A 20,680-nucleotide genomic window follows, 5' to 3' on the forward strand; every position below is an offset into this window, starting at 1 on the left:
TGCATCCACCAAGATGAGGTGGCACCTAAGATCTACTGTTGTGTTTTCTTTTAACTCTAATGGGTGCTTGGGGTATCTAGGTTCCTACTGTTATTTTAAACATCCACACTTAGATGAATCTCATATCTAACGCATGTAAATGTTACCAAGACATCCACAGTCTAATGATTAGTAGATCAATCAACATAACAGGGATGCAAAGGAGAGACTGGGTCCAGACTACCTTCTAGAACAGAACACTATCGATTCCATTTCTTATCCCTCCACCTTCTGCAGACCAATGAATGTCCAATTAGCCTGTTGGTATTGAACCTAGGTTTTCAGTCTCATGGATGAGTTTTGTAATCAGAGAGCTATTGGGTAAAAGAATATGATCTGTAATTTGTCCTATTTTAGGAAAAATGTGCAGAGTGGCTGCGGACATTTCTTGGCAATGTTGGTCCCTAAGAATCCGTCCCTGAAGCCCCAGGTTAAACACGTGGATTTGGAGAGCTGTGACACATACGATCATACCCTCCTGGATAGCTCTGGCAGCCTTCTAGCTAGATTTTGTGGATTCCACTCTAAGATGTTTGACTTTTTCTGACCTACAATGACAGCCCATGTGTCTAATGGAGTCACGCCCATGAGGACGAAGACACCTAAAAATGAAGTGCCATCATGGCAAGTTAAGCAAAATACACAGCCTCTGTGTTCTTACCCTTGCTTATTTACCTCTGTAAGTAGCAGCAAAGCCTTGCAATCTCCTTGCAGGGAACTTTTTATCTCTGTGTGCTTGGTTAGCCTCATTTCCACAGCAACATGGGACGGAAACCATCCAGGACAACACGAAAAAGGTAGGAGTTGGCGGTAATGCTGTAGTCCTCCTTTTAACATATGGAGACATCCATGCATAAATATTGATGAATGTGAGCCACGCTTTGTGACCACCTATTTTCTTCCCTTCAGTTGAACCTACTGAACTTTTTGTGGTTGGTCTTTGTTGCTTCACAGATACTACTTCTGATTAATACTGATGGAACTTGGGCATGGAATCTCCATGGGAACCTACTCTCTCGTCTCAGATATTCAGATAGTTTGCTTTTCTCAGTACTGCTTTCCTCCCATTTTCATTTTTGAGAGCTGCTGGAAGGCTTTGTAGTCTGTACAGTCCTGTACAAAGGTATCAGTGACAAAGGCAAGCGAGTGATACTGCTAGTGCCATCCTGAGCAGTCAGCTGCCACATCTTACACTTATTTCCAGTATCTGTAAATCCATAAACCATGAGATTCCCGAAGTAAACAAATGTAATCTTTTTTTGGGAGATGGAATACATTGGCAGGTAAATCTTAATGATAATTGCCTCTAATTGGCACTCCCACCAGATGACAAATCTTTTAGTCACAGTGGAGTGTCACTTGAAAATACATACTCTTGTTTCACCTTTGAAAACATCAAAGAAAAATCATATATATTGGTTTTACTTTATTGCTGTAATTTTTCGTTAGAAGCCGGGGGAAGAAATGAGGGGTGAAAGGCAGGAACGGCTATGAAAAAATGAGAAATGACTGGCAAAATGAGGTCTACTTTGCATGGAGGATTTCAGAACAGATAGTTCTGAAGAAATCATCATTGAATGTAGGATAAGGACCAATGGGTTTCACAGTGATTTTTAATTCCCATGAGAGGAATTTCCATTTAGGCTAAGGGCTGTTGTGCTCAAAAAGTACAGTTACTGATCTCAAGTGGGAGTGCTTATGAAGGGCTGCTGCCTAACCAGCTTGCATCTTGTGGAATGATTACACCTGTCTAAATATGGGACTTGGCTCTCAACTTTACAGAATTATGCTTTATTCTTTTACAGCACATCCTATCCATTTTCTCAGATCTTTCTGAATCCTCATCCTAGTCTCCAAAATGTTTGCAAACATTTTCCAGTTTTACATGACCTGTTAATTCAATGAGGACATTCTATATTTCTTCATCCGAGTCATTAAAGAGAGCATTTAACAGGACCAGATGGCTTCTTGCAGCACCCAATCCAACACCTCCTTTCAGTTTGACACTAAACCATTGATAATTAGTCTTCAAATTAACTTCCCGATCCTTCACTTAGCCTATGCTGTACTCTCTCATCTTCAACTGTAAACCAGGGATGACAGCATTCCTGTAACTCACAGGATTGCTCTGAGGATAAATCTAACTTGTTGTCAGATCTAATATGCTGCAGTGGGCTGAAACCCAGATTTTGTCCACCTTCCTATGATCCAGGCTGTTAGTGACATTTCCCGTCATGTACAATGAAAAGCAACGTGTACATATGCTTATTCAGATCCCATATCTACATCTGGAAATGTTAATTGGAATTCCAACATTAATTTGAAATTCCTGGAATATGTCCAGACAGAATTTATTTTCTTTGTCAGGGGGAACAAGCTCCTTTTTGAGGGCCTAGGCAGGGGTGCTGATTCACCATATTTTCTTATGCCAAAACATAAGGAGCAGCAAATGAAACGAAGAAACAGAGAGCAAGGGGAAAACAAAATGTCAACTTTCTGTCCTACTCTGTCCCAGATTTCAAAAATGTTGAGTACATATCTTCTGTTGGCTTACATGGGGCACGGAGTAGTTCAAATACAGATATGTCTGATTCTTTTTATCCTGACCACAATCTAGCCTTTGTTTTGGGGCTGTAGAATGAAACAATTGACTGTGCTGGATTAAGTATTCCAGTTTATACCATGGCCAAATTATGACATAGTAAACCCCTCAACAGTAAGGGCTATTGTTTAATTAAAGAATGTTAAGAGCATGAGGGCCCCTCATCAAAGAAAAACAGAGTCCTTGTTTCAAGACAAGGGACGAATAGGTTCATCCCAATTAGAAGTTGCCCTTAGGTCAGTTTATAGCCCCCCTCAGGGCACTGCACCCACAGATATGTCATTATTTATCTTGAGCACTACTACTGTTACATGTCTGCTAGAAAGTTATGCACACAAAGGTTGATTGCCAACTCATTCAAGATACGTCAGGCTTCCTGTTTGATGTGATCCAATGTTCAGAGACCACATGGGCTTTGCAGGAATCACAGAGAAGGAGCTTGCCTCTTCTTGCTCAAAGCTCAGATTTATCCATCCTTTTTTTGGTACTGTTGTTCCAAGCTACCACTCTGGTGAACAAAAAGGGACAAACATCTCCAAAGGACAATTGAGATCTTCAGACTGCTGAATTGCCTTTAGGCAATGCCACCTTCTTTCCATTGTCTAGAGAAGGAACACAGGGCAGCTCCATGCCCAATTTAGATTCCTTTGTTGAACACATTTCTTCAGTCCAGGTGAATATGAGACTATCCATACATGCTTTTCTAGGATAGTCAACAAACTCAAAAGCAGCCAGAAACCTCAGATGATGTGTCCTGTGTATACTAAAGTGGTGCCAAGATATTCCATATATCTTAAATAATGTTTTATATAAATTTATATCCTTTCTGTTGCTAAATCCAGCTGGTGGGAGAAGGAAAGCCCGTTAGACCACTTTACATTCTAAACATTTAAATTTTACTGCTCACCAGACTGATACATTTTGATTTTACCGAGGATGTCAGTAAAACAATTACAGGATTTAAAAATACTGGTATTTGATAAATTTTAAGTGTATTTATGAAATTACCTTTACTGTCAGTGACTCCCGATTACATATTAAGACTTCATCAGAGGTTTTCCTAGGGTCCTCTTTGATTATTCAAAATGAAAATTTCCCATCGTTACTAGCTATTAAACCTAAGAGGCTGCACAGGAAGAGCACCAGCTGAGCATACCACAACATGCATCCTCACCCCACAAAGCTATTATCCACTGGGACTACACGTAATGAAAGCCACATTACCATGTTGTCCACACACTACCACTGCAAAAATCTGGAAGGTCAAGTTAATCATGTGGTTCTGCTTCCTTTTCCATCTCAGTTTAATTTTCTGGTTCTGATTTTTGTTAACACGTTGTCTCTATATTTCTAATTCTCCATACGTGAACAGTTGCTTTTCTGTGAAATAGATTTCTTTAGTGTAAATATTTGAAATAAGAACCTTTCCCTCCATATTTTTATATCAGGTTTTTAATTTAAAAATCAACTGTCAGATCTCATTACATTCATAATTTCCTAGTGTTTTTTCCTAACAGCAAAACAGTAGCTTAGAGTACTTGTTCTTTTTGCCTAATGATAAGTCATGGATTTTGCTTCTTGCCTAAAAGCATTTCGTTAATTGCCTTTCTGGTTCTTTTAATCTTTAAAAGATCTTCTGTCTCCTCCCTCTGTTTTCCTCTTTTTTCTCTTCTTTCTTTTTTTTTTCTTGGTCTGTTTTATTCTTTTAATATCTTTGCTCTTTATCTCTTTTTCAGCTACTATGGCTTTGTTCACTTTATTTTTTTATCTCTGTTTTTTGCTGTCATTGCTGGAGTTGAATCAAAGAATATTCTGTCATAGTCTTGAAATCTTTTATTTTCATCTAGAAAATATATGAGTTAAAGTCAGTGGAACTTACTAAAAAAGAAAACAATGTATTTTTATGGCTATGTGAAGCAAAGAGATTTCAGCAGTTACATTCAACTCGAGGCAGTGTTGCTAGCTTCAGACAGCTTATTCAAAATTTAATTTGATTTTATGATTTCTTCCTGGCATACTTAATGATGTCTGAAAGTAGGCAAGTGTGTGTTTTGGTTTTTTGTTTGCTTTGGTGTTTTTTTTTTTTAATTGGGAAAATAGAATCACCAGAAGTCAACGATATTTCAAATTACCTTAAAGAGTGCCGGGATGAGGAGGGCGTTACTCTTCTTGGTTTGGAGTGAGCCTTTATTTCTGCTTGTGTGCTATACGCAAGTTTTGCTTTTCCTAGTGATTTGCTCAGAATACATAGCTTCAGACTCCTGATAAATATTGCTCCCTCATGGAACCTCTGGCTGTTTTCTCGTTCTCACTTGCATTTTAGATGGCTCTGTCTTACATTACCTCCGAAATCCTGACACAGCTGCATTGTTTGATCCGGCTGCAACTCAGCTGAGTTTTCCTGTGAGCTGATGGAGAATCAGATTGCTGTGCGTGAACAGATGTGTCAAGCTGTTCAAAGACAGCATCTCTGGCGATGTAAATTCCTCTTTAGGCGCTGACTGTAGCGCTCGTTACCATAGTACCTGTGTCTCCAAAACATTAATAAAGTAGTCACAGCTCTGAGACAGAGAAATATCACCACTTCAGCTTTTGTGATGCAGGAAACAGAGCGATGTTAAGCTGGAGTCAGTGGAAGCCTGAAAAGAGTAGCCTGAGGTTTTCTGAGGTTAAAGACTGAGGGAAGTCACCAGCGCAGCTCTGTTAAGTTCCCACTCCGAAATTTGTCCTGGAGGAAATTTCCGCTATATGCTGGTTAAGCATAGAACCTAGCGAGACAACGTGAATAGATCAGCATCTTGCTGGTATCCTGAACACAGTAGAAGTCAGCAGAGAGAGTCAGTTTTCTTTTTTCAGAAGCCAAAGCCTACCTTCCCAGGGAACCCGATGCCCAGGAGCAGTTCTGGCTCTCAGGTCACTCTCCCCTGCCCCAGAAGAGCATCTCCACTTCGTATTTCATTACCTGCGAGGCTTGTGGTGGTTCTTTCCTCCCTCTCCCACGTGTTCAGACAGCCAAAGCCAGCAGGTGCCAAGGTCAGCCCCTCGAGGAACTTCTGGCATCCTCATCTTGGATTTTGCTGTTCAGAGAGGCTTGCCAGTGCCGTGGGCTGGCACCCCAATGCTCTAGTTCATTCCATGAAAACAGTGACTATATTTACTCTTCTGATTTAGCTCAAACAAAAGGCGTCACTTATGCCACTTGATTTTAACCAGGAGTGCAGCTGATCTATGCTGAAAATGTTTGATGGCAGTCTTTAAAATCTTCCTGCATAATGCTATAGACAAGAGGTTACTTGTGTGAATACTAATGAAATTTAAATGTCATGAATACAAGGTCTCATTTAGAAATTGCTAAATGTTCAGAACAGTCCAGATCCTCAAAGCCATTTGAATAGTAATTCCTTGAAACCAATAGCACCTATACAGCTAAATCCCTTTGGGACAGATGTAATCTGTGTCATTGCAGGATGCTGGAATGAATGGAGACTAGACAATTTGCTGTCAGGACTAAGAGGAAGCTTATGTTGCTATTGATCCACATGCCTTCCAGTTTTCCCAAGCATCATCTTTCTGTCAATTGCTCATGATTGCAAGTCTAAGCAGTACCAGCAAGTTTCCAGCCCTCACAAAAAACCCACCCAAAATAAATCTTGAAAATAATACCAGGGTTCTTAGAATATAGAGTACAGCTCCACAAAAAAGGGCCAACCACTTGCCCAACTCGTTAGTATTTCTATCTTTAGTGAAATAACACTCACTGACAACCGCTTGCTCTTTCAGTTCCTTTTAGGGTCTTTGCCATCTGGGATGTCTGTTTCTCTAGAAGAAAACATTAACATCTGCTGGCATTGACCTTGACCTTCTTTACATTGTAATATTATGGAAGCATTGCATTCTGCAAGCACTTTACACACCAAATTCAAGCAGTTGTACACTTAGGTTTCTTCTCTTAGGAAATCGTATTTTATGACTAGTCATGTCCTTAGGCTTCACTATCTAGCAGAATAAAAATAAATTATGTTTATGTCACCAAATCACAGATGTTTTGCAGGCTGTTCTGTGACTCCCTCGTGCATTGTATTTCATAGCTAGGTGTAACATGAAATGAAAAATAGGTATATAGGAGGTTTCTTATTTAAAATGCATACTAGGAGTGACTGTTCTTGCAGTGCTTCTTCGCAGCTTTTCCAGGATGCAGCATTGGGGTAAGCAGCCACAGCAGGCAAAATCTGTTTATTTTTAATTTAGTTTTTATTGTACTAATCTGAAATACTTGGCACTCCATAAAGTTTCAGACAACAACATCAAGCACGTCATTGCTAAGCAAACATATAAATTAAACAAGCTTATAAATCTCCACGTCATACTCCACAGTCAGTTCATTGGCAGATCAGCCCCCAAGCTGTTGGGCTAACTGCTTTACCTCTCCATGTCTCGATGCATCATCAATGCATCAACGCATGTCTCATGCATCAAAGAGACCCTATCCAAGGATGGCTCTTCAGCTAGTATTAACTGGTGTCCATATTTGAAGCCATGAAAATACTATGCATCAGGATCTAGCTTTGTGGGGGTTTTTCCAAGCAAATATATATGCAGGCTAGAGGAAAGGGCAGAGGATGCCAGCTGAATAAAAACAGTTATTCTGAATACTGGCACTTTTCATAGTATCATCTCTATATTCCACAAAGGCAAACAAAGTATGACAGGGTGTAATGTTTGGATTAAAAACATATTTTGGCAAGTCCTGAATGAAATGTCATTATTTTAAAGATAATTTTAGTATTTTAGACATGTGATTCCAAAGTTTTTGCCATTTGAGGAAGATAATATCGTACAATGAAAGACTCTGAAATATACTAATAGGGTTCAGTATTACTTTGCAACTACTTATTTGTGCAAAACTGCCAAAAGAGAAACAATTTGCTGATGATCACTCCAGTGTATTCACTGCACCACAGGAGGTGACTCTCCTAATGTCATTTTAGCCAGAACTTAAATTCCACTTCAATGTTTATTTGTAAACATCAAGATGATACGGAGCAGATCTTTTAGATGTTACTGTTCCCGAAACAATAGCTATCTGTGATTACAAGATTGAATTAACTTCATCATCTAACTCTGCTGAAATGTATGAATATATCTCCCTTAATAATAGCTTGTATCATTCATTTCCAGACATTGTATCTTTATTTCTGAGATAGGACAAACAGTCCTCTAAAACCTTTCCAACACACACACACACACACACACACACACACACACTTAAAGAAATCAAGAGAGAGGAGAAAGAAATAATTGTCTAAACAGTTGTCTTCCACTAATATCTTACAGTTCACAGGAACAGGGAGTACTTGTTGCTTCGGCTAAAAAATATCTCTTGCTCTAAACTGACAGCTTGCATGCTGTCTACATACACATGAACACTATTACATCATTTTCTCGACAAGTGGGGGTGATATCCATGCCACATACAGGCATGGCAATATCCATGACCTTACAGCAGGGAAAGGTGATTTTTCTTAAAATACAAACTCGAGGGGAAAAAATGTTTTTTCCTGATTCATGCTTTCAAGTCTCATACTCATGAGCAGCTGCATGTTTGTGGTGATCCGACATCAGTCCAGCAGCCACGCATCACATCATTTGTGTTGAAATATTAGATCCAGGTCCTTTTGCAATGCCATGAAGGACAAGTAACACCAACTGTCAAGCCTTTCTTGGGTCTCCTGAGTTTTATTCACAATACGTAGGTTTCCAGTGTTCATTTTTGTACCTTTTTGGGTCTGGTAGTGATCAGTGTCTTCATCCTGTCTCACCTCTGTGAATCACCAGGCCACCACCATTCTTCATCTCCAGGTCTGGGTGTCTTGTGAAGCCAGAGGTAGATGTGCTGGTGTCTTGATGACCTGCTAATCTGTGTGCCGTTAACACTGCCCATTCTGAGAGCCATGCTCCTGCCGGTGCCTCCACACCTACTCGTCCCTGTGCGTTCTCCATTCACATCAGTAGTAGTCTTCCTACTACAGTGCTGTACACCCTGACTAACATGGAACTGTGTGATTAAATTGCACTGTCAGGTTACACTGACTATCAAAGAATCATGCTTTGCTTCCTGATGATCTTTCAGCTCTCCTGGTGTACTGCATTTCAATCCAATCCAACATGCAACCCAGAAGAAAATTTGACTTTTATGCATTTTTCTATTTGTTTAAAGCCATTGAATCTGTTTTAATTGTCCACGTAAAGTTGATTTTAGTTGTCGTCAGCTATTAAGAATTAAATTTTTATCTAGTCTTTGTCAGCTGGATATGATGACTACAATGAACCACGTATTTGATCAGCTGCCCCATACTAAAATAGATATTTGAGGCAGAAGAAATCACCCTCTGATTAAAAGTATGTTTCCTTGTCACCGACAATAAGGAAAGTTAGACTTGGCTTACTCCACTCAGTTGACTTTTGGTTGATTCAAGTTGTGTAAGAGGAATCCCACCTTTAACAGAAACACAATGGGAAATGCTTCGAGGTGCTCGGTGAACCGTAAAGACCCATAGGATGCTCTTACTGTCCAGTACTTGTCAGATAGCCACTGCTGGTCTGAGAAGGTACAGAAAATCAAGGGAATTCAGGCATGTAAGGCTATAAATAAGCTGTTGAATAAATTCAAATAGTTTCAGACTTAGAATGCTTGAAAATACTGATCTACAAAAATAAGATCCTTCCTGCCTTGTTCCTGCCGATGTAGCAGGATCTCAGAGAAGAGAGACAGCCTACTCTTCCTCAACACTGTGTACCTCCAAGGAATGGGACACTCAGCCAGAACCTACACCTGCCTTAGGAGTGAAACAAACCACTATCCCAGCGCTTAAACCTTTAGGAAGATCAGGGTCTGGGTCTGAGTTTTGTGCATCTGGATCAGATCAAAAAAGAAGGTTCAGCTGACTCGTTTTGTGGAGGGAACACAGGAAGTTGATTAATGAACCTATGATGACAATCCTGCTTATGTCTGGGGAGGAGGGGAACAAACCACTACTATTTCCCCCCCTTTTTATCTTTCCTCAGATGCCCAGACCTTTTCTGTTCAAGCTATGTACTGTAATGGCTTACAGTATGCTTAGCATTGTTGAAGCACAGAACATCAGGAATGACACTGTTGGAATAGTCTCATTCCCTTACTTCTCTTAACGTAACAGTGCTGTCAGCCCTTGGAAATCAAGAGTAAATTGGGTGTTAAATAAATGAAGTAAAACTGGGCAAATAATTGTTAATATTGCACAATGTATGAACTGTTATTGCCAACAGGTGCTTAGGGATAGATGTCCTATGTGAAAAATATGCTGCAGATTGAGATATTTCCTTCCAGAACCATTGATATTTATGTTTCCTGATGGGATGGAAAGGAACCTCATGAAAGCTGTTGCTGCGTTGTCTGGATGAATGGCAACAAGTCATTTACAACATTTATGGAAAAAGGACTCAGCCTCCCATTTAAAACTGCAAGGTAACACAAATACCATGGAAAAGCAGTCTCCAAAACAGAGGCAAACAACTTCTGCATTGGTCACCGCTGACTTGAAAGCCATACAGAAGCAGCTGCTTCTGAATATCCTTTTAAGCCCATCGAGCCTTGATCCAGCTGTTAAAAGTAACAATGTTGTTCATCCTCCGTAATAATCGGATATAGCAGGGCAGTGCTGGAGGAGCAGTTGCATAAAAAAAGCTTTGGTTATGTAACAGAAATGCACGGATGCCCCCAAGTCACAGAGATGCCAGGCGGGTCTGTGCGGCAGCCCCTGAGCGCCCCTTCACAACTCATGCTGACAACAGCATCTGCTGAAGGACTCTGGCCCCCTTGCACCTTTGCAAACAGCTACAAAGCTCTGCCCGGATGTGGTGCTCTCTGCCCTTCCGCGTAGGAGGATCATGGAAAGAGGCTGTGTGTCTGTACCTCCTTAGCTTTACATCATCTTACTGTTCTGGTGACACCAGCTTTGTAAAGCTATTTGGGACTTTGCAGTGGGGCACCTAAGTCTCTGCCATCTCTGCTGCAGTGGCCGGCAGGGAGGCAGGGTATAGAGCTGGGGCAGTCCCATCTCCTGATGTCACTGATGCATTTCACAGCAATCACCTCTCAGAGGTGTCTGGACCTCTGTAGCTGACTGCCAACAACCACCTTGAGATGATGCACCTCTTTCCTTTCTCCTGCCTGCCCAGGAACCAAATTGGCACCCATCTGGGATACATTCCTGAGGTCACATTTTCAGATCAAAAGATCAGAAACTCCCCAGCAGCAAAGCACTTAAGCATGAGTGCAAACTGGAATATTCAAGCGGCCTTTCTAGGAGTCAGTAGGAGACATCACACTGTTAAGTGCTACTCTGGATTGGCCTCAGGCTGAGCTTGAACTTTGTTGATTTTCTTACCATAAGATTAACCAACGATGAATGACAGTGGAAATGACTAAAACTTCCCTTTTGAAGAAGCTGATAATGAAGACAAGTAATTCCCTCAAGATTTACCAACAATAAGGTTGGAGAAACTGGTGTGGAAAATTAAAAGACCTATTTCCACAGAGATTTTATACCTATTTTTAACAGCAAACTTCAGCTGATATTTCTTTGTATGCTCAGAAACGCACTACGTGTTGCAGTTGAGGTTTGCAGGATGTAAAAATAAAGAGGCAACTGGCAAAGTAATAACTGTCTTAATTAAGAGAAATTAATTCAGCTGATCTTAACTGAGCATGCACAGGCAAGGTGGGGTTTGTTCTATTATCATCTTATGCCAGGAAAACTCCAAAGAGTTGAGAGAGAAGAAACTTACCCACTGAAACACCTGATAAATGCATTACACCTCAGGGCATTTTTTGGTCTTTGAAGTCACATCAGCCCTGGTTTGTGCAAAACCCAGTAGAGCCTGGCATTGGCAGGCACTCAGTAAATGTGTTTCCCTCCTCAGAATAACTCTGCTTTTCCAGTGCTGCCCGTGACTGAACCCAGTTTGCTGCTCTGAAGAGTGAAATTGCTTCTGCAAGGACCCTTCTGGCAGATGGAGTGTGTAGAGTACATCCAGGCATTTTGGGTACTTACCTATACACCGCAAGAATGTTGAAGATTTCCCAGTTTGCAAGGTACATGCCAGGTCCACACCCTCTGAACATCTTGAAGAAGAATTTTAAAGAAAAGAAGTTAATTTTCAAAGACTTCATATTAAGTCAAGCAGAAACCCTGAGGTTAAAGCTGCACTATTTGTTTATTTTCCTCAAAGGTGGCCCTTCTCTGGCCTTGTGGTACCCACCCATGGGCAGAGCCTGGAGGAGCATTGCCAAACTCTGTGTTACTGAAGTGTAGTAGATAGAAATGCTGTGCCTGAAGGAATGGTCAATCTGAAGCAGGTGCCTTCAGGTGGGTGAGTGAAGCTGCTGCTTGTCATCTGAAGCCTTTGGAAGAAAGAACCACTGGAAGCTACTGAGCTCCAGGAAATAGCTAAGTGCAAGTAAGGAGGCATCCTAGGATTAGCCAAAAATGCTTGGTAAGTCTCACCAGTACTTAGATGCAGCTGGCAAGTCCACCAATCATTTGTCTTCTCTTTTCAGCTGTGCATGAGGTGCTAGGCTCTGCCTGATGCTATGGCTTCAGTGAAACCTCTGAGAAAGCAAACCTACCTCAAATAACATCTCACGGGTTTTGATCTATCAAAATGATGAGAACTTAAATTGGCACACTTCACACAGTCCTGATATTTCTCTTCCTCCTGCCTGCAGTTTTCCATCATCTAGGGTGCCATTTGCTCAATCTATTATCACGCACTTTTGATTTCAGTTCCTCACTTTGTGACCTTAGTGCATTTTCTTCCTGCAAAGGATCACAATATAAATCACTAGATCAGTCTAGTATTTTTAAAAAGCCTCCCACACACAGGCGGGATATCGGCTGATGGTTCAACAGGTGACGGGCTGAAATAAGGGGGCATCTTTCCCTTTAATTGTTGTTGAAAACGAAAAAAGGAGCAAGGGAAATACTCAGTTTTCTGAGATAAGGATCTTGGCCTTTGGTTCACTAGAATCACCTAATAGGCTTGAGCATAAAAAGCTGGACAAAGCTAAAAGGATAAACAAACTGCTGAAAGACTCCAGAGTGACTTTCTCTTTCCAATCTGAAAACTGGATTAAATATGGTTCTTCTGTTATGTAAACAGACAGTGAGAAAAGGACCTAATGGTCTGTGAACCGAATGGAATGCAGGATCTCCTGGTTTCTAACTCTGTCTCTACCACACCTGTTTGCCCATGACTGCAGGGGTAAATGTTTAAAGGATCACAAACACAAAGGCCAGGAGGGACCATTAGAGTCATCTCACTGAAGCGTTGCAAAACTGATTATCAGGCATTTTTGCCCAGTAATTTCGCACTGAAGTAGCTAGTTCTTTGAGCAAGGTGAGGGTCGTGAAGGACACACTTGTGGCAGGCACGGCCGGCAAGGGCACTGGGTGGATCATGTTTTCTTTCTCAAATTAGAGGTTAAAGATGCTCACATAAGCTTTGTGGAAGGCCATAGAAGCTTTCTCAGAAGCAATATGTAGACAGCGCTCCTGTCAGCAGAACCTGGTGTCTGTGTGAGAGGGGAACTCCCAGTTCCTGCCCAGCCCTCAGCAGGAACAGATTCATCATCTCTTAACAAGCTCATTCCTAACCATAGCGACTGCCAGGTCCACCCCTGGCCTGACCCAACTGCGTCATCCAGGACCTGCATGCATGCCATGTCCAGCTGTTTACCCTACAGCAACCCAACGAGATGTCAAGATCTGGCAAAAGATGTACGGTTCTTGCAGGCAGATTTTGTAGTAACTAATTCTTTTACTGTAAGAGGTAGGGAAATCAAAGAGTCAACCTGATGATTCATGATTTCTTACGAATATTTTTTTTCAGTCTTCCTATTCCTTTGAATAAAAGTTAATAGATATCATGCTGCCAAAAAGGCAGGAAAATTAATTGGGATGATCTCAGAATTGAGTTGCAGAAATGATGTTTTGACTGACAAAAGGTAAAACTTTAAAACACTGTATGCACAGATGTTAAAGCATCTGAAGGAGCCGCCTGGCCATTTTTCCAGTGAGATTACGATGAATTTTTGTAATCTACAGCAGCTTTACGTAACATATTGTTTATTGTATGTAAACCCAAGGAATTCCCCCTCTTCTTCCAATAAGTATCACATATGCTCAAAAAATCGCTGCTTGCCTATCACTTTACAGGAGTTGCTTTACTCCTTGAAACAGACAAAAACACAACAAAACCCCTCCAAACCTAAACCACACACAACTTCCTTCATAGACAAGTTCAAGCAGCCATTCAGAAATTAAAGCTGAAGAACAAAGAATGTATTTTTATTGTTTGTTTCTACCCTGTCCCTGCGTTTTCCTCTCATATTTTACACTCCCCCCTACCAGCTTTCTTATCTGAAGCTCATTCTCTCTCTCTCTCTCTTCTGTTTGACCTGAGGTCAAATGTATCATTTATTTCCATGATATCCTTCAGCATTTTGCATTTCCCTGTGAAGTCCTCAGCCCGCTTGCTCTTTACTAAAGATTAAAGAAGGTTGTTTTTCATGCTGTTTTGAGTAAGAAGAGTGTGAAAATCTGCAAATGCCTCTAGTACATTCTCATGCCAGTCTCACTATCTGCACCCTCTCCTCTTTGCTTCCAGGAGAAGAAACTGCCTCTGGAGTTTCTGCGGTGTCGGTCCTTTGTACATCAAGGGACATAAGCACTTTTGCAGAATTTATGGGCTGTGATGATGTCCCGGTGACCCCGAAAAAGTTACAGATATACTCAGAGACAACGGGGCAAGAGGACAGATAACATACTTGAATTTCTTGAATGCTAGTCGGGCACCTTCTGACAGAGATGCTCAATTCAGAAGTAAACTTAGAGTTGACTGGTCTACAACTTCCATCCCAAGCTGAGCAGAAGGGAAAATCTGGCATGAATCTTGTGTCAGCTGCTCTCTGCAGGTCAGTACCTTCTGCATTTGCAATGTATAGGGAAAGAAACAACTTGTGGACTCTAGCTGTCATAAAAAGTGTACATGGCTCTCAGGATGAAAAGGAGATATTTCTCGGATACTACCTTATACACTAATGCCAGTTTGTAGAAAATTAAAAGCAAATATCAATCCCAGCTAGCTACAGTGGTGATACTGGGAGCCCAAATGTATGCGCATGAGGAAAATATTTTAGAGAGGATTTCTGAGCTCTGCAGGGAGATGAAGTTGAAAGAGCAAATAATATTGTGTGGACTGTAAGGGAGAATTAAAAAGTAAAGTTAGGCACGGAGATGGCAGGAATAGAGAGTACCACAGATCAGTATGTTGTCTGAAGAAGCATCCTACTTTGATTTGCTTTGGTCTGGATCTGCCAGCTGGTTTATTTGAAAGCCTCTAGTTGTTGACTGGCAGGGACTGGGAATAATTTTTCTCTCATCACCGACTCACTGGGACTTGTGATTGCATAGATCTGTCATAGTTCCCTCTTAACTGTTTCTTCTTTACTTGCAGCTCGATTAGCACTAATCTCCTTAGCTGATGTCCATTTCCTCAAATCACATTTTCCTTCCCCTTGAACATTTTTCACTTCCTAGCAAAGCTTTGCAGTCTGCTCAGACATGCATGGTGGATCTGTGTTTTACCATAACAATGTTCTTTGATCTTGTTTACCTATTTTTTCTTTAATGATTCAACTTCTTCTTTTCTTTTTCTTGTTCTTTTCTTTTCTTTTGAGTATTTTGTGGGGGGGAAGGAGGGGAAGAAAGTGGTAGCTCCTCAACATTGAGCTGCTTTTTTCCACAAAATATCTATGACCCAGGGCATGAGCAAGGGCCAGTAGGGAGAAAGAAATGCAGGAATGAGATTGCCTAGGGTGAGACACATGGATCAGACATGCTGATTGCCAAGGAGCCAGGGAAGGCACTAGGGGACAGGCAAGATGTCAAGTGATTAACCTGGATGGGAAAGAGGTTCCACTGAAACAGAAAAGGCAGTGGACAGGACATTGCACCCAACTCACCCAGCCTGGGTGTCAGGAACAACTTGCTCTGCTCTCCTTCCTTTCCACCATTCTGTCTTTTTTTTCCAGGAACTCCTTTCCTCATCTCCACTTCTCTATCTTAAGCAAGCTAAAGAAGCATCATAGCCCATCGCTGATGGAGGGCTCATGGGAAGGGCTAATTGCTTTCTTTGCTTTGTTCAGATGTACAAACAGACCATTACTCAGAATCATTACCCAGTCATCATACATCATATATCATACAAACCAGTTCTCTTTTCTATGCACCAAATACGTCACAGGCACTGTATGTGTCACTAATTGCACAACAGGCGATGCAGGCCTGCTTTAGGAGCTAGTAATTTATTAATACAAGATATGGGACTTTGGTCTTATATCGAATTTCAAAATGTTATTGAGGCAGTTAAATTTCTTATTTGTTTAAGAGGCAGCACAAGCCATACTTTCTGTCACTTTTAATGAACCCATATACGATTCACAACAATGCCCATATTATGACATTGCATTCTGTTATAATAATGCTAAAATTACTAAGTGCAGTTCTGAAAAAGATAGGCATTTCTACCAGGCATATTCAAGTTTTTTCACTCTACTTTTCCTTGTCTTTTTGGTTCCAAACCCATTTAAATTGCATTTCAGAGTTGCTCATTTTGTCTTTCATCAGTGCATGATGGTTTGCGGCAGCAGAAGCTTAAACAAAAATTTGAAAACCTGAAAAAAGGGCTTGGAGGTCCTACTCCCACACTCAGTTACACTTAGGCAATGACAAAAACTGCAACAGAGCTGCAGGGACATTCTAGGGGCAGGAATGGGCCTCAGATAAATCTTTGCAGCCAGAATATTACTAGCTGTTTAATAATTCCTTCACTCTCAGCCTGTAGCAAATGCGTAGAGCCAAAATGTGTGCTTCAGTCCCTGCCCTGCTTTGGGTACTGTGCAAGCTGGGGAGATTTTCCAGCTAGCCAAATGCCTTAAAAGGCATTCAACCTATTTATCTTTACATTCCCATATGAAAGGTATTAGCTACACAGCTAGCTACACTGGCTAGCCACTGGCTAGTGTGAAAAGGGGACAACTTCTTGACGATATCTCCTTGCTTTAGGGATATTTTAGATATTGTCCTGTAGGTTTTGGAAAGCACAGGTATGTCATAACACACTAGAACCTGGTAGTTTTCTGTGACGAGCTGAAACAGTAATTTGAATACACATGTGCCAGTTACCAACCTAAATGAATGCACAAGAAAAATCTCACTGTCAGCATGAGAGAAGTGTAGTGATCCCTGAGCACCTCCAGCCTGGTCTGGGTGTGAGCAGCCATTGTGCAAAGCTCTTTCTGGATCAACATGTTCCCTCCTGACTTAGTAGTTTCTTGCAAGTTATTTTATGGTTGACTCGATGGTCTTAAAGGTCTTTTCCAACCTAAACAATTCTGTGATTCTATTAGGCTCCCAGGGGATCATATCCTACACTTTGCATGAAGATGCACAAAAAAGTCCAATGAGAAGAGCCCTGAGACAGCATCCACAGGTCTGGGAGATCTACACAGTGCCATGCAGCACCATGCAGAGTCTAGCTGTGATGTGGGAAGCGGTATAACCACCAAGCATTCTGGAGCTCATAATTTGTTTGGGTAGAGATCTGCTGAAGTGATTATTTTAAGTGTCCTGCTCCAGTAATAGCTTCGGTGTGGTGAGCTTGGATATCTCTGCACGTAGCTCAGCGATGTAAACGTGGCCTGTAAACAGGGATAACGTATACAGGCATATGAGGACAGGATGCAAAGATGCCCCAGAGAAGGAGCTCATGACTGATTTGTCCCCCGCTCTCGTTGCAGAATCTGCATGAGCTGCCAGTGAGTGGAATTTGAGCACTGATCTGCAACCGAAGCAGACAGCTACGTGGGAAGTACTGAACCTCCAACCGTCTCAGCCTCTGTGTAATATAAATTGTCTGCCATTCCCAGAGGTCTTGTTGTCATTAAACACAGTAATATACCTGCTGTTTTCTGTGGGACATCTGGAGAGGGGTTACCCACCATGTAAAAATATTTTCATATAAGTTAAAAAATGACTTTTCAGCCTGAAGCTGTACACCTACCCTGTCAGCCTGGTGGTGACTTGAGGTCAGCTGAAGTTAGAGCTGTCCTTCAGCTGTCCAGGCTGGTGTGGAAGCAGTCTGCGTTTGCCAGCACAGAGGTCAGAGCCTGACCTAATTTGCCAGGCTCTTCAAACAGGATTTTCTGCCAGTGCAAAATCCAAGCTGTTGCAGCCAGACTGCCATTAGTACCTAAGCTAATGTATTTAAAACTACATTATGCTGTGGTCAATGATAGAAGTACTCAGTCATATCATGGTAAAAAGGATTAAAAAGTATAAAAGGTAGGGTACCAAGAAAGTGACTTTCTTTTTATCTTGTGATATTTTTTGAAAACTCAAATGTTTTTGGGGGTGCAGAATACTGATTTTAATCCTTAGTAGTTGTAAACAAACTGATGCTTAGGTATGGATGGAAGCAGGGAAACCACTTAACCTGGGGCCAGGAGAGAGGATAGTGTCTGCCACATGACCCGGGTCCAGCCCTATAACCCTACAGACACACACACTGGGAGAGGTATGACATCCTTAGTCCCTGGTAAAATCCACCTTGAACCTACCAAGATATGATATGCAAAACAAGATTTGTATGCTGCGCACAGACCCTGCTTTCTGAGTTGTTTGGTGCTGCACAAGTGACAGTTTCAAGCACCCATATTCTAAGGGGAGAATAATTCACATCCCTCTTTGCCCCTTGCTTTCTAGATTATGCTGATATTCTTTTAGTCATGTTTGCTTGTGTCTGTGTATCTGTAAGTCATACATATGCTGCCAGATAGCTTTCAGAGCTTGCTGCAATGTGGCAGAGATCCACTGGCTGAATGAGTGCTGTCAGAGTAGACAAAATCAAACCTTCATCTCTGGCCTTCAGCAGTGTCACTATGATGGATGGGAAACATCTCCTTCCTTCACTTTGCAGGTTCATCTCTTCCATTTAACAGTGTTTGTATAATGCTTACTTTGTGCTCCAGGGGAATAGTTTTCTACAGCGTCCTTCAAGGCAGGGGCAAAATACATATATATCCCAAAATAAAAGCTATCAAAATGATCTAAAAAATTCTAATCTTCAATGGTGCCAACAATGCAAGAAAAGTTGAAGAGAGACCTCAAAAGGACTTTTATCACTGAATTTAGTCTTGAACCTTGAGATCTCTCCTGCCTTCACTGTCATCACCCACACAGAAACTCAAGTTTTACAGGCCCAGAGATGCTACTTTTTGAGGGCCCTGCTCTGTGCCACAAGCTCCCTTGAACTTGCTCACTTGTTTCCTGATCTGGAGTGTACACCCTCCACAGAGAAAACCATTTTATTCCAAATGCCAGTACAATTCTTCCCTTTCCTAAGAAGATGATCACCAGGCAGCTGTGACACACTACTGCCTGAATATACAACCCACTTTTGAGCTCAGAACTCTGTTCTTGCTTTATACCTCCCTGTTTGGTGACTTTCAGAGACTGTTTGGTGGGAAAGGTCCATACTGAGCCAGTCAAAGTGTCACGTTGTAAAACCAGCACAAAGCTCATAGCAGCTGAAATTCTCCTGGTTCAGATGTCTAAACACAGGCATCTGATGTACTTTTGCTCCCTCACATAACCCACCTGCCTTCCAGCTGGCCCTCCAGGAGGGCACAGCCTTTCCACGGGTCCTATGTCATATCTGCCAGTCCTGCGTAACTATCTGGGATAGTTGAGCAAGTGTAAAAAAGACAGCTGAAAATTAAGTGGAATAACCTGAGGTGTATAAAATGGCACTAGCCACCCTCATCAAGGTAACTGGATGTCACTGCAAGTGGTGACACGGATGCACAGACCACTCACCTGCCTCCCCCAGCACAGGGCTTCTCTGAATAAGCAGGTGATTTCTGGTCACCAAGTGCAACACCATGGGGACGGTGCCTTTGTGTGATATTTCATGGCATTTCCTCATTAATTTCTGTGTCGCCCTTTCAGTATCCAGCAAAGGAAGCAGAATAGCTCTGCTCTTTATTTTCCCAGCATAGAGCTGTCTGCCTTTCCCTAGCTTTTTTTCCCTTTGAACAAAAAATGCACTTGCTGTGATTTGTGCTTTAAGGCAAGTTGGGATGATTAGAGCCACATTTTCTAACTGACATTTGCATTGTCCTTGTTAGTCATCATTTGTATTATGTTATTGTCTTTAAGTGATCATAATTATCAAAAATAATTGTTTACAAATTTTCAGGAGTTTGCCAACTCATTACCACTAATTAAGAACATTGTTTAGTGTAAGCTCGACAGCTGGCATACACCTAAAGGAGCATTCATTTCCCAGTCTATTGCTGGTATTGCTGTTGTAAGTTGTGCATAGGAGACACCCACACTTTTTATTCCTCTTTTAAAGAAAGTTTGTTTCCAGACTGAGAACTCACTTGTCACTGGTTCAGCAAATCAGGCAAGGGGAAGAGCAGAAGGCAGAAAAGAAAGATGATGTTGCAGTTAATGCAGCATCCATGTAACCCTTGCTTTTCCTTCTTTTCCAGCTATGATTTTTTTCAGGCTTTAACAGCTGCTTTTTAAGAAATTCAAGTTCTTTTGCCCTAAACTGTCCTGTCTAAACTCAGGTAGATTAAGCTTTCATTTACTCAGCTACTCTTCTGTTCAAATGCGCTTCTCCAGAGCAGATGTAGCAAACACGAATTTTCCAAAGAAAAGTGCTGATTTCCTGGGGAAGGCCACTGTGGTTTACACTCCCAGCTAATGCAGTCATTTGAAACTCTTGCTGAAGATTACTGCCTTCTACACATCATGTGTGTGAGGAAGATTTAATTGACTGAAGTTCATAAAGCACAGGGAGCTAGCCAGATAAAGGATGCTATTTAATTGCAAAGCCATAATACATTATGATTTCTTGTTGTTATTGTTT

The 20,680-nt window shown here is 41.4% G+C and overlaps 1 long non-coding RNA gene across 1 annotated transcript in view; it reads left to right on the forward strand.

Annotated features, from left to right (window-relative positions):
• Positions 1-2,293, forward strand: part of LOC129735537 (uncharacterized) — a 67,890-nt gene extending 65,597 nt beyond the window's left edge. Inside the window, exon 5 of the long non-coding RNA XR_008731230.1 lies at positions 397-2,293. This is a non-coding gene — a long non-coding RNA (uncharacterized LOC129735537). The remainder of the gene's footprint in view (positions 1-396) is intronic.
• The last annotated feature ends 18,387 nt before the right edge of the window (positions 2,294-20,680 follow it).

The sequence above is a fragment of the Falco cherrug genome, chromosome 3 (assembly GCF_023634085.1).
Source record: "Falco cherrug isolate bFalChe1 chromosome 3, bFalChe1.pri, whole genome shotgun sequence".
Classification (NCBI taxonomy): domain Eukaryota; kingdom Metazoa; phylum Chordata; class Aves; order Falconiformes; family Falconidae; genus Falco; species Falco cherrug.